The sequence below is a fragment of the Hyperolius riggenbachi genome, chromosome 1, assembly GCF_040937935.1.
Source record: "Hyperolius riggenbachi isolate aHypRig1 chromosome 1, aHypRig1.pri, whole genome shotgun sequence".
NCBI lineage: Eukaryota > Metazoa > Chordata > Amphibia > Anura > Hyperoliidae > Hyperolius > Hyperolius riggenbachi.
This window is the reverse complement of record NC_090646.1, coordinates 98866027-98880439: the sequence shown is the minus strand read 5'-3', so window position 1 is coordinate 98880439 and position 14413 is coordinate 98866027. Positions and strand designations below refer to the sequence as shown.

The 14413-nt window shown below is 43.8% G+C and overlaps 1 protein-coding gene across 3 annotated transcripts in view; it reads right to left on the bottom strand.

Moving 5' to 3' along the window:
- The window catches only part of ZNF518B (zinc finger protein 518B), a 134078-nt gene that overhangs the window by 27053 nt on the left and 92612 nt on the right, over positions 1–14413 (bottom strand). The window contains exon 1 of one of the 3 annotated variants that reach the window (XM_068267501.1): positions 2694–2855. The exons of the other annotated variants lie outside the window; for them this stretch is intronic. The gene's annotated coding sequence lies outside the window, so the exon portion shown is untranslated. Of the gene's footprint in view, positions 1–2693; positions 2856–14413 lie in introns of those variants that run through there. 3 annotated transcript variants of the gene reach the window in all.

The window sequence follows — 14413 nt, the reverse complement described above, 5'->3', positions numbered from 1 at the left end:
ACATTATCACAAGTACCCCTTGAATATATATTAAATCGTAGTACATGATAAGTGGTTCTTAACAATTTCCAAGCATTCTAAAACTCTAAATTTGTTATTCTTGGTTAAGTATATCAAGCCCTAGAACCCCCTGGAGCCATCAGAAGTACCCCCTGGGGTACGCGTACCACACGTTGAGAACCTAGGTTTTAGGAAACCTAGTAGGAGTGCAATTTGGTCTTAGGACAAAGGGAAGTGGCTTAGGGTAGCGCATATGCTTGTCGGAACAAATGAGTTTTTAGAGAGCGTTTAAAAGTAACAAAGGTTGGCGAGTGACGGATGTGTTGTGGGAGGGGATTCCAGAGAAGGTGTGAAGCGCATGCAAAATCTTGTAAGCGTGAATGTGAGGATCTGATTCTAGAGGAGGACAACAGAAGATAGTGTGCAGATCTGAGATTGCGATTGGGTTTATATCTGGAAATTAGTGAGGATATGTACCGGGGAGAGAGATTGTGGAGAGCTTGTAAATTAGGGTTAGGAGTTTGAACTGGATCCTCTGGTTAATTGGCAGCCAGTGAAGAGCTTGACAGAGAGGGTCAGCAGAGGAAGATCGAGAAGAAAGATGAATGAGACGAGCAGCTGAGTTCAGTACCGACTGGAGCGGGGCCAATTTGTTAGAAGGTAGTCCACAAAGTAGTACGTTGCAGTAGTCCAGACGAGAAATTATAAGAGCATGCATTAACATTTTGGTTGTGTCTTGAGTGAGAAAGGGACGGATGCGAGATATATTTTTGAGTTTGAGATGGCAGGAGCTGGTTATGGAGTTAAGATGAGGAATAAAAGAGAGAGAAGAGTCGACTATTACCCCCAAGCACCGTGCTTTGGGAACTGAAGTTATGGGAGTGTTATTAAAATTTATAGTTACTTCAGGCAGAAAGGCGGCCAGAGACGGTGGAAAAGTTATTAGTTCTGTTTTACTCATATTAAGTTTTAGGAAGCGAGAGGACAAGAAGGAGGATATAGCAGACAAGCAGTCAGGAACACGTTTGAGGAGGGAGTTAAGGTCTGGGTCCGAGAGGTACAGTTGCGTATCGCCTGCATACAGGTGGTATTGAAACCCGAATGAGTTGATTAAGTCACCAAGACCGTGCATGTAGATGGAAAAGAGGAGGGGACCAAGGACAGATCCCTGAGGAACCCCGACAGACAAAGCATGAGGAGAAGAGATCTGATCAGATACCAACCCAACTGCACTCACAGTTCTGCACACTAACTTCTAGAATCACCTTCTCGCATTTACGTATACACAATTTCTCACGTGCTTCACCTCTCCTCTGGAATGCCCTTCCACAACACATCAGTCACACTGTACGCTTTTTCTGACAAGCATACACTCCAACTTAGGCCATTCCCGCTTCGACCTCTGGCCAAGTCTAGGTATGACTATTGTATACTACCCCCCCCCCCCCCCCCATTCCTTTAGATTGTAAGCTTACATGGGCAGAGTCATCTCATCCTTTTGTGTCTAGGAATTTATTACATTTTGTATCTTGTAATTTCTTATATATTCCAGACATGTTCCATTTGTCACTGTATCTTCCAATTCTGTATTCGGTACCAGGGTCTATATTTGGTGTACATCAGTTTGTTTTATTATGTACCCCATGTTTGTGTCTTACTTGGTGTCTTTATAAATCAAAAATAACATCTCCTGACCAAACTGATCCCATACTTCATGAGTTCTAGACATGACCAATCCTATTCTGCACAAGTCATTGCACTTGCAACATTGTTGGCACTTAAAAAAGTTCACACATTGGTAACGGTTCAATATTGGATCACACTATTAACAGGTGGAATAGGTCTCCATTAAACCAGTAAGTTACAGCATGCCCCTCTGCAATGTAGCTGAAAAGTGAACTTACACACTTTGTCTGTTGCGTCACAACAGACAAAATCGCATTGCGACACAAATGCGATGATAGCTCTAAAGTCCTATCGCATTGCGTGCACTGCAGCGTTTGAACACAGTAAGTAACATTGCATGCAGTGTACAAGGTAATATGCACATTTACTTCAGCAGTGAGGCATACTTTCTTGGTACTGTATGCCTCACTGTAACATCGCATCACAGCATTAACGCATGGTGTGTCTTTTATGAAAGATTGCGGTGCAATTGAAAAGTTATAGCATCCCAACAATCAAAGTATGAAAGGAGGCCACCTCCTAATGAATATGATGATGATGATGATATGAAGCAGTTAATTTCAAATATAAAGCTGGTAAAATAAGCTATATAAAGAATAGCAATAATAAAATTGCAATTTGCAATACAACAACAAAAAAAATGAAAAAAACAAATAATGGAATCATGAAACCACAGCACCCAAAATCGTTTTAGAAGTTCAGCAGTTTTTCTATTGTAACAAAGAGTTAATGAAACTTCTCAGCAGGCTTGCCAGTTGCAGACATTATGCAGCAGCTGGCAGGATGACCAGCTCGGGCTAACGGGCAATGAGATGAGACGCGTGATCGCCGTGTGATGAGAGCAGGATTCAGGCAGGAATGCTGAGCTCAGCCATGCTTCCTCGCCTAGCTCTATAGGCAGATCTGCAGCCAGCTCCCCTCCCCCAGCCTCCTGCACACGGCTGTCATTATTAACACTTGTGTCCTCCCCATCCTCCATCCGCGGTCACGCTGCGAGCCGGACTTACCCGCTGTGCCTGCTGATCCTCTCTCCTCTCTCTCCCGCATTAACCAGCAGCAATCTCACACCGCGACCACCGCTCTCCGAGTCACCCGGCGCCAACGCGGCCCCCCTATACCCGAGCAGCGCGGCTCATGGCCGGGCTCGCCGTGACGTCACGCATTCCGTGCTCCGCCAGCTGATTGGCGCAGCGGCCCGATGTCTCCTGTAGAACTCTACAGCAGGCGTGGCGAGGGAGCTCCGATTCCACGGCGGAGGACGGGAGGCCGAGCGCCACCTGCTGGTCACCGAGGAGGTAGCGCCGTTACCTAACATAGCTCTGTACAGATCGGACGTGTTATTGTTACGTGTCATTATGGGAGCGCTGGTGGTTGATTCATTCTGAATGCAATGCCTGTGATAATCCAGTAGTTTGTGCTGTATGAAGAATACTCTTGGTACAGTAATACTCTGATGATATTTTGAAAAAAAAGGCAATTGTATGTCCTTAGCTATATAGATTGAAAAAAAAAACGAATTTCTGTTTTTAAATGATAGGTTTTAATGGCTCACAGCAGAAGTTTAGTTTACTAGTGTAAGCATTCCATATTAAAGCATATTGTAATGCAAATCTGTAATGATAACAAAAAAAAAGTCAGATATCAGTGGGGCAACTACAATCCATGGGGCCCCCCAGTGAAATTTTGATGGATCTCTGCCAATGTTCCACCATTTTCCTTGCCTCCCCTTGGTGCTCTTCACGGCCTTTGGGTCCATCTCACAAGGGTCATAAAACAAGTGTGGGTATTATGATTTTCACACCCGTAGCAAGTGTTTTTTTTTCCTATTTTTTATGCAATTTTATCATTTTTGATGTATGTACTCACTTTTACCTTGCATAAACTGGGTGGGAGGAGATTTTCTCTCTTTTGCACCCTAGGAGTACTCCGCCTTTCTAGGCGGAGTTTGAAGGATTAGGTGTAGAGACATCCCCCTATATATGGTAGATTTTACCATTACTCAATCAGCTATAATTAAGAGCTAGGACAGCTCGAAACATGTCAGCGATTGATGTGTGTGCCTATGTGTATTAAATTGGATATGTCCTAAATAAAGCATTGGAATCCAGGACTGGTGCGGACCTTTCTTCCTTCTTGCATAGCAAGTGTAGCCACAAAAAACACCTGATCTGAAGAAAAGTCCAATGTATGGAAGGAAGGGAAAGTTAGTAATTGGGGCCCTCCTACAATCGCAGGTGCTGCCCCCCTAAAGTTTCATCCCTGTCAGATACATGGAGACGGAAAGGCTCTGGGTCCTATTGAGCCTTGCCTGTCCCCTCTCGCATTATCATTCCCCTGCCGTCTACCGGTGAAGTTTTGCTGCCTCTGGGAGCCCTTGGAAGCCTTCAGAAGCACTCAGGCCCCCCAATGTTCCCGATACCTTCCAAGGGCCCCCGAAGGCGTATTTAACCACTTGGCCGGATACATACAACCAGAGCCAGATTATCCACAGGGCAAACCTAGGCAGTTGCCTAGGGCCCAGAGAAAGTCTAGGGGCCTGGTGGATGCTACCCCCACCAAATCTTATAAAAAAAAAAGCCAGGTGGCCATTAGCAGTGAGCAAAAACTGCTATCTTGCCTAGGGTCTCTTTTCATCTTAATCCTTTTCTGCATACAATGAGGGTGACAGTGCTGGACTGAAGGGACAGGGAAGGCTCAATAGGTTCCAGAGCCTTCCTTTCCATAGGTAAGTATCAGACTTAAAAAAAAAAACCTTTCAGTTGTACTTTAAGATGTGAGCTTAAAAGGTGAGCATGATATGGGGAAAAAGTAAAAGATATCTACCTAAGTAGAGGAAAGCCTCTTCATATCATGTAAGCTGTACAGTCTTGCAGGCTGTAGTGTATCCAACAGTTCTTGATAGGTGCGTTATGGTGGGTCCAGTCACTGAACATGTTGATTAAAATGGTCCCAATTTGACTGGGATTGGATTGACTGGGTTAAAGCAAACTCAAGATGGTGAAAAAAACAAGTTAGCAACTTACAGAAAAAGAGGATAGCCCCCAGAGGATCCAGGGGCTTCCCTCTTTTTTGGTAAGTTATTAACTTTTGTTTTTTTTCACTACATCGGGTTCTCTGACTGTAACCCAGTCAATAACATTTGGGACCACTTTATTCCCACATCCTCCTTAACCCCAGCACCATTTATTTCATGGCCATGCACCCCATTGTGTACAAACATGGCCATTTTGCACCCTGTTGAGTACGGCCACGCCTGTGCAGTAGCACAGAGCCGATCATGGATGAGTGACTTCAGCTTACCATGCAGCCATGCTTGTGCAGGTGCATGTATGGTGGAGTCGAGGAGGACACAGGAAGCCTCTTGACTATCTGAGGCTTTCCTCTACCTAGGCAAGTATGTAACCTTTTTTTTACCACCTCAGGTTCACATTAATGGGTTACTTAAAGAGGAACTCCAGTGAAAATAATGCAATAAAAAAGTGCCTCATTTTTACAATAATTATGTATAAAGGATTTAGTCAGTGTTTGCCCATTGTAAAATCTTTTAAATCCCTGATTTACATTCTGACATTTACAGTATTACATGGTGACATTTTTACTGTTGCTAGGTGATGTAGCTGCTGCATGTTTTTCTGGCAGTTGGAAACAGCTGTAAACAGCTATTTACCACAATGCAGCAAGGTTTACAGACACGAAACTGCCAAAAATACGTACTTTTCGTGTTTCTTGTGGGAGGGGTTTCACCACAATATCAGACATACAGTGCCCCCTCATGGTCTGTTTGTGAAAAGGCATAGATTTCTCATGTAAAAGGGGGTATCAGCTACTAATTGGGATAAAGTTCAATTCTTGGTCGAAGTTTCTCTTTAACCACTTGCCGACCGTCCACTGCACAGGGGCAGCCGGAAAGTGGATCCCGCAAGGACCGCCGCATGCACAGAGGCGGCGGTCCTTGTACGGGCATGGGCGGAGCAATCGCGTCATCCGTGACGCGATCCTCCACCGGGGATCGATGGCCAGGGATTTAGCCTCCAGCTCGCCGGCCACTTAGCAGCGCCGGCGGGCGGAGGAATACAAATCTCCACCGATCCATGCGTATAATAGGCTTTGTAATGTATACAAAGCCTATTATACAGTCTGCCTCCTGCCCTGGTGGTCCCAGTGTCCGAGGGACCACCAGGGCAGGCTGCAGCCACCCTAGTCTGCACCCAAGCACACTGATTTTCCCCCCCTGCCCCCTGATCGCCCACAGCACCCCTCAGACCCCCCCCCCCTGCCCACCCCCCAGACCCCTGTTTGCACCCAATCACCCCCCTAATCACCCATCAATCACTCCCTGTCACTATCTGTCGACACTATTTTTATTTTTATTCCCTAAACTGCCCCCTGCTCCCTCCTGATCACCCCCACCCCTCAGATTCTCCCCAGACCCCCCCCCCCTGTGTACTGTATGCCTCTATCCCCACTGTAATAACCCACTGATAACCTGTCAATCACCTGTCAATCACCCATTAATCACCCCCTGTCACTGCCACCCATCAATCAGCCCCTAACCAGCCCCTTGCGGGCAATCTGATCACCCACCCACACCAATAGATCGCCCGCAGATCCAACGTCAGATCACCTCCCAAGTGCATTGTTTACACCTGTTCTCTACCCTAAACACCCACTAATTACCCATCAATCACTCCCTGTCACTGCTACCCATCAGATTAGACCCCTATCTGCCCCTAGGGCACTCAATCACCCGCCCACGCCCTCAGAATGCCCTCAGACCCCAGCCCTGATCACCTTGCCAGTGCATTTCTTGCATCTATTCCCCCCTCTAATCACACCTTGAGACACCCATCAATCACCTCCTGTCACCCCCTAGCACAACTACCCATCAGATCAGGCCCTAATTTGCCCCGTGTGGGCTCCTGATCACTCGGCCAAACCCTCAGATCCCCCTCAGACCCCCTTCTGATCACCTCCCCAGTGCATTGATTGCATCTATTTTCCCCTCTAACCACCCCCTGAGACACCCATCAATCACCTCCTGTCACCCCTCTAGCACTCCTATCCATCAGATCAGGCTCAATACAACCTGTCATCTAAAAGGCCACCCTGCTTATGACCGTTTCCACAAAATTCGCCCCCTCATAGACCACCTATCATCAAAATTTGCAGATGCTTATACCCCTGAACAGTCATTTTGAGACATTTGGTTTCCAGACTACTCACGGTTTTGGGCCCGTAAAATACCAGGGCGGTATAGGAACCCCACAAGTAAACCCATTTTAGAAAAAAGACACCCCAAGGTATTCTGTTAGGTGTATGACGAGTTCATAGAAGATTTTATTCTTTGTCAAAAGTTAGCGGAAATTGATTTTTATTGTTTTTTTCACAAAGTGTCATTTTTCACTAACTTGTGGCAAAAAAAAAATCTTCTATGAACTCGCCATACACCTAACGGAATACCTTGGGGTGTCTTCTTTCTAAAATGGGGTGACTTGTGTGGTTCCTATACTGCCCTGGCATTTTAGGGGCCCTAAACCGTGAGGAGTAGTCTACAAAACAAATGCCTCAAAATGACCTGTGCATAGGACGTTGGGCCCCTTAGCGCACCTAGGCTGCAAAAAAGGGTCACACATGTGGTATCGCCGTGCTCAGGAGAAGTAGTATAATGTGTTTTGGGGTGTATTTTTACACATACCCATGCTGGGTGGGAGAAATCTCTCTGTAAATGGACAATTGTGTGTAAAAAAAATCAAACAATTGTCATTTACAGAGATATTTCTCCCACCCAGCATGGGTATGTGTAAAAATACACCACAAAACACAATATACTACTTCTCCTGAGTACCGCAGTGCCACATGTGTGGCACATTTTTACACCCTAAGTACGCTAAGGGGCCCAAAGTCCAATGAGTACCTTTAGGATTTCACAGGTCATTTTGCGACATTTGGTTTCAAGTCTACTCCTCACGGTTTAGGGCACCTAAAATGCCAGGGCAGTATAGGAACCCCACAAATGACCCCATTCTAGAAAGAAGACACCCAAAGGTATTCCGTTAGGAGTATGGTGAGTTCATAGAAGATTATATTTTTTGTCACAAGTTAGCGGAAAATGACACTTTGTGAAAAAAACAATTAAAATCAATTTCCGCTAACTTGTGACAAAAAATAAAATCTTCTATGAACTCACCATACTCCTAACGGAATACCTTGGGGTGTCTTCTTTCTAAAATGGGGTCATTAGTGGGGTTCCTAAACTGCCCTGGCATTTTAGGGGCCCTAAACCGTAAGGAGTAGTCTTGAAACAAAAATGACCTGTGAAATCCTAAAGGTACTCATTGGACTTTGGGCCCCTTAGCGCAGTTAGGGTGCAAAAAAGTGCCACACATGTGGTATCGCTGTACTCAGGAGAAGTAGTATAATGTGTTTTGGGGTGTATTTTTACACATACCCATGCTGAGTGGGAGAAATCTCTCTGTAAATGGACAATTGTGTGTAAAAAAATCAAACAATTGTCATTTACAGAGATATTTCTCCCACCCAGAATGGGTATGTGTAAAAATACACCCCAAAACACATTATACTACTTCTCCTGAGTACGGCAATACCACATGTGTGGCACTTTTTTGCAGCCTAACTGCGCTAAGGGGCCCAAAGTCCAATGAGCACCTTTAGGCTTTACAGGGGTGTTTACAATTAGGCACCCCCCAAAATGCCAGGACAGTAAACACACCCCACAAATTACCCCATTTTGGAAAGTAGACACTTCAAGGTATTCAGAGAGGAGCATAGTGAGTCCGTGGCAGATTTCATTTTTTTGGGGGTCGCAAGTTAGCAGAAATGGAAACTTTTTTTTTCTTTTTTGTCACAAAGTGTCATTTTCCGCTAACTTGTGACAAAAATAAAATCTTCTATGAACTCACCATGCCTCTCAGTGAATACTTTGGGATGTCTTCTTTCCAAAATGGGGTCATTTGGGGTGTATTTATACTATCCTGGAATTCTAGCCCCTCATGAAACATGACAGGTGGTCAGAAAAGTCATAGATGCTTCAAAATGGGAAAATTCACTTTTTGCACCATAGTTTGTAAACGCTATAACTTTTACCCAAACCAATCAATATAGGCTGAATGGGTTTCTTTTTATTAAAAACATGTTTTTCCACATTTCATTTAGGTGCCAAAATTCATTTAGGTGGTAGGTTGTATGTGCGAGCAATAAACCGTGAAAGCTGCAGTGGTCTGAATGGAAAAAAGGGGTCTGGTCCTTAAGGGGTGTAAAGCCTACGGTCCTCAAGTGGTTAAAGAGAACCTGAGGTTGGTTCTAAGAATCCTATTAGCACACAGAGGCTGGATCTGCATATAATACCCAGCCTCTGTTGCTATACTGTCTCTCCCCAGGCCACCCCTGCGCTCTGGGGCACCCATACCTGCTGCTGGCGCTTTGAGTTTGCCAGGAGAAAAGTGCAATATAAATGCTCTGAGCCTTGTCATGTTGGATTAGTTAGCTCTGTAATATTGAAAATTGCGCAAAAGGTGGATCAGCGCAACACCAGGCCGCCTCCGAATGGCCTCCATCAGAGATGCGCTGAGCATGCAAGCTGTTAATGGAAACCAACATCCTCCTCTAGTGGTAGACAGGTCATGTGTATGCTCGGTGTGTATTCGACCCCACAAGTGGGGCTTGCACTCTTTTGCAGGTAGGCACTAGTCTGTTTTTAAGTAGCACTGTTCATTTCCTTGCTATGTACTAATGTAATTCGTTTTTGGTCAGCTGCTCCCACTTAACAGCCATGCTTTTGGTGTATATGCAGAGCTTCTGTTTGGGTTCAAGGTGCGTTTGTAGTTCCTGGGGGGGCTCAGCGTATCTCTGATGGAGGCCATTCGGAGGCGGCCTGGTGTTGCGCTGATCCACCTTTTGCGCAATTTTCAATTTTCGATTTTATTTGATTAGCCGCACCCAGGCTATGCATATACATAGGTTAGGATTTAGTTAGTGTTAGGCCCCTCCCATGGAGGATTGACTTCTTCGCAGTGGGAGGGACGAGTACTTAATAGGTTGCATGCAAGCTGTTAATGGAAACCAACATCCTCCTCTAGTGGTAGACAGGTCATGTGTATGCTCGGTGTGTATTCGACCCCACAAGTGGGGCTTGCACTCTTTTGCAGGTAGGCACTAGTCTGTTTTTAAGTAGCGCTGCTCATTTCCTTGCTATGTACTAATGTAATTCGTTTTTGGTCAGCTGCTCCCACTTAACAGCCATGCTTTTGGTGTATATGCAGAGCTTCTGTTTGGGTTCGAGGTGCGTTTGTAGTTCCTGGTGGGGGGGCTCAGCGCATCTCTGATGGAGGCTATTCGGAGGCGGCCTGGTGTTGCGCTGATCCACCTTTTGCGCGATTTTCAATTTTCGATTTTATTTGATTAGCCGCACCCAGGCTATGCATATACATAGGTTAGGATTTAGTTAGTGTTAGGCCCCTCCCATGGAGGATTGACTTCTTCGCAGTGGGAGGGACGAGTACTTAATAGGTTGCATGCAAGCTGTTAATGGAAACCAACATCCTCCTCTAGTGGTAGACAGGTCATGTGTATGCTCGGTGTGTATTTGACCCCACAAGTGGGGCTTGCACTCTTTTGCAGGTAGGCACTAGTCTGTTTTTAAGTAGCGCTGCTCATTTCCTTGCTATGAGCTCTGTAATATTAACAAGCTAACACATCATTGCGTGCCAGCGGTTCTGGAGACGTATTTGGCTTTTAGAGACAATTTGCATATTCAGCAGTGATGCATTGTGGGAGACATTATATGCTTACCCAAACCTGACTAATCGCAAATACCTTCTGTTTTAAGAAAGCGAAAATCTGTTTGCATAGCTTTTTTAGTAAATGGCTTTTAGATCCTAGAAAAAAAGAGTGCTGGATGTAGCTGATAATTGTGATTTCGTTTAGAAAAGGACACCGAATGTAGCCAATAAACATGATTTTGTTTATATAAGGGCGCCAGATGTAGCCAATAAACATGATTTTGTTTATATAAGGGCGCCAGATGTAGCCAATAAACATGATTTTGTTTATATAAGGGCGCCAGATGTAGCCAATAAACATGATTTTGTTTATAAAAGGGCACTAGATACAGCTGATAAACATGATTTTGTTTATGTGACAGAAGAAGAAAAGCGTCGGCACTACAGTATTTGCGCTGAATTTGAAAGGATATAGCATATAACACACACCTCTTCATCCACACTTCTGGTTGATTAGAAGTTGCAATACGATAAAGGAGAAGAGAGGGAAACAATCGGCACATTTCACGCAAACTCTGTGCTTCTACGGAGGCTGCACTGTAGAAGCGCAGATTTTGCGTGAAACGGCCTTAAGGCTATCTGTGCCCAGCACCTACCACTACCACACCACCTCAGACAATGGTATGTTCATGCATGTTTACGTTGAATGAATACGTTTGATGCCACAATTTGAAGATACACTGTATTGGATTGTTTACTTGTGTTCCACGGTGGAACTTCCACCGCACTGTGGATTAAATTGCAGTAGAAGCAGTGCCGATTGTCTCCCTTTCCTCTCCTTTATCGTATTATGATTTTGTTTATAAAAGGGTAAATGAAAAAAACAGAGGCGCCAATAGAATAAAAATGATGCCAATTTAAAACAATTAAAATTGTGGGTGGCAATGGTGGACTTGCTCACCCTACAGGAAACAAAAGACCACTTTGTATGGTAAGATAAATTTAATCAATTTAGTACTCGAAATAAAAAAATTTTTTAGTTTTTTTATTTGTTGTTTTTTTATTTTTAGTACTAAATTGATTAAATTTATCTTACCATACAAAGTGGTCTTTTGTTTCCTGTAGGGTGGGCAAGTCCACCATTGCCACCCACAATTTTAATTGTTTTAAATTGGCATCATTTTTAATCTATTGGCGCCTCTGTTTTTTTCATTTACGCTATTATCCACCTGGTGGATGGGTGTGGACACCCTTTCTTCTTCACAGAGAGCGACTTCTTAACCTGAGCGGGGACAGGTCTAATCTCCCCGTCTGTGATACAAGTGGTTGCCTGATCTCGGCAACCCACACTTGTGAGTATAATCTATATTATTTTTTCATTTATATCAACCGATCTACAATAATACACTATTGTGAGCTCTCGATTGTTATTTTTTCTCTCTCCTTGTTTATAAAAGGGTTCCGGATGTAGCTGACAAACAAGATTTCATAAAAAGGCGCCTGTTTGTGGCCGATATGCGTGATTCAGTTTGCCAAGGGTGCAAGACTTAGCCGCTATTAGAATATAACCCTAACCTACCATGGTGGTGCTTAACTTTAAAACCCCCTGGAGCCTAACTTTAACCTGCCATGGTTGTGCCTAACTTTAACCCCCCCCCCCCCTTGATGATGCCTAACCTTATCCTCACTATGGTGGTGCCTAACCTTATCCTCCCTATGGTGGTGCCTAACCTTAACCCCCCCCCCCCCTTGGTGGTGCCTAACGTTATGCCCCCTATGTTGGTGCCTAACATTATCCCCCTATGATCGTGCTTAACCTTAACCTCTCCCGTGGTGGTGCCTAACCTTAAAGGGAACCTGAACTGAGAAAAATTATTTAAAATAAACACATTAGGTACATTTAAAGGAGCATTACATAGCTACCTAGCTACCTTGCCATCAGTTCCTCTCAGAAGCTCACCATTTTCTTCTGGCAATGATCCCTTCCAGTTCTGACAACATTTTGTTAGAACTGAAATATATCAGTTGCTGTCAGTTATGTATCAGTTGCTGTTAGTTATAGCTGAGAGGACAACTGATGTGCCAGTTAATATCCATGTTTCCCAATGGCTCAAGTGGGCAATTTTACAGTTTAACAGTGTGCTGACCAGAAAGCTGTTAGGGGGTAATGGCCATTTTCAAAATGGAGGACGGAGAATTCTCAGTGGACAGTGGACAAAAAGGACGTGGGACAGGAGAAGGAGATTGAGGATTAGACTACACAGGAAGTAAGTATGACCTGTGTATGTTTAACCAGTTCGGCCTATCAGGACAAGTAAGTTCCTCCAGATAGGCCAAACCGCTCCCGCCGCCCACCGCTAGCCCACCGATCAGTGAATGGGAATATAATTCCCATTCACCGATCTAACTTCCCCGCAGAAAAAAACGACGCTTTCTATTGAGAGAGTGTGGTATTTCTGCCCCCCCAGGAAACTTCTCCTTGTTCTTTTAGTTCCTGGATGCGAGATCGTTCGCATCCAGGACTTGTTTGACTGTGGCCATCTTGTGGCCAAATAGTAAACTGCACCCACATACATTTTTCAGTAAACAATTATCTTATTTTACATTTAAAATTGGCTGTTTCCCTCCCACACCAAAAATTACTCACATACATTTTTTATTAAGAAACAAAAATACAATAAAAAAAACAACAACAACATAAATAGTTACCCAAGGGTCTGAACTTTTTAAATATGCATGTCAAGAGAGTATGTTGTTATATTATTTTAAATTATAAGCTTGTGATGGACGCAAATTGAAAAAATGCACCTTAATTTCTAAATAAAATATCGGCGCCATAAATTGTGATAGGGACATCATTTAAATAGTGTAATAACCGGGACAGATGGGCAAATAAAATACATGAGTTTTAATTACGGTAGCGTATATTAATTTCAAACTATAATGCCCAAAAACTGAGAAATAATGAATTTTTTTCATTTCTTTCTTAATCTTCCTGTTAAAAAGGATTTAGAAAAAAATAATTCTTAGCAAAATGTACTACCCAAAGAAAGCCTAATTAGTGGCGGAAAAAACAAGATATAGTTCAATTCATTGTGATAAGTAGCAATAAAGTTATTGGTGAATGAATGGGAGGTGAACGTTGCCCGGATGCATGAGATTTTCGGCACTGCGGTGCTGAACCGGTTAATTTTCAGTTCTTTTAATTTTCAGTTCAGGTTTTCTTTAACCCCCCCCCCCCCTTGGTGGTGCCTAACCTTATCCCCCCTATGGTGGTGCCTAACCTTATCCCCCCTATGGTGGTGCCTAACCTTAACTTCTCCCATGGTGGTGCCTAACTTTAAACCCCCATGGTGGTGCCTAACCTTAACCCGCCCATGGTGGTGCCTAACCTTAAACTCCCCCCAGCACCTAAACTTAACCCCCCTTCCTACGGTGGTGCCTAACCTTAACCCCCCTTAGCACCTACCCCCTCCCCCCCATTATGGTACCTAACCTTAACCTCAGTATTCAGTGAGATTGTTGTAGCTGCAATTTTTAAGATATAACCGGTATTTGGCATTATCATTGTAGCCGCATTTTATATCAAAGATATAAACGTTATTTAGTGAGATTGTTGTCACCACAATTTTAGAAATATATATCCAGTATTTGGCATGATCGTTGTACATGCATTTTATATCAAACTGTATTCAATGAGATCATTGTAGCAGCACAATTAAGGGTTTATAGTGTAGAAATTAGGCCCTGTAATGTAGCCAAAAACATGTAACCACAAAATTAAGGGCATAAAGTGTAGAAATTAGGTCCTGTATTGTAGCCGCAAACATTTACATGATATACGGTAGCCATTATAAAATAAAGGGGCACCCTTTTCACCGCTTATAACCGCTAATTTCAGCAAATAATATGGAAGTCTATGGCAGCACCCTTTGTACACCCTGGCGCCATTTTCAACTGATACCCTTTTTAGCCCCTTATACACTCCT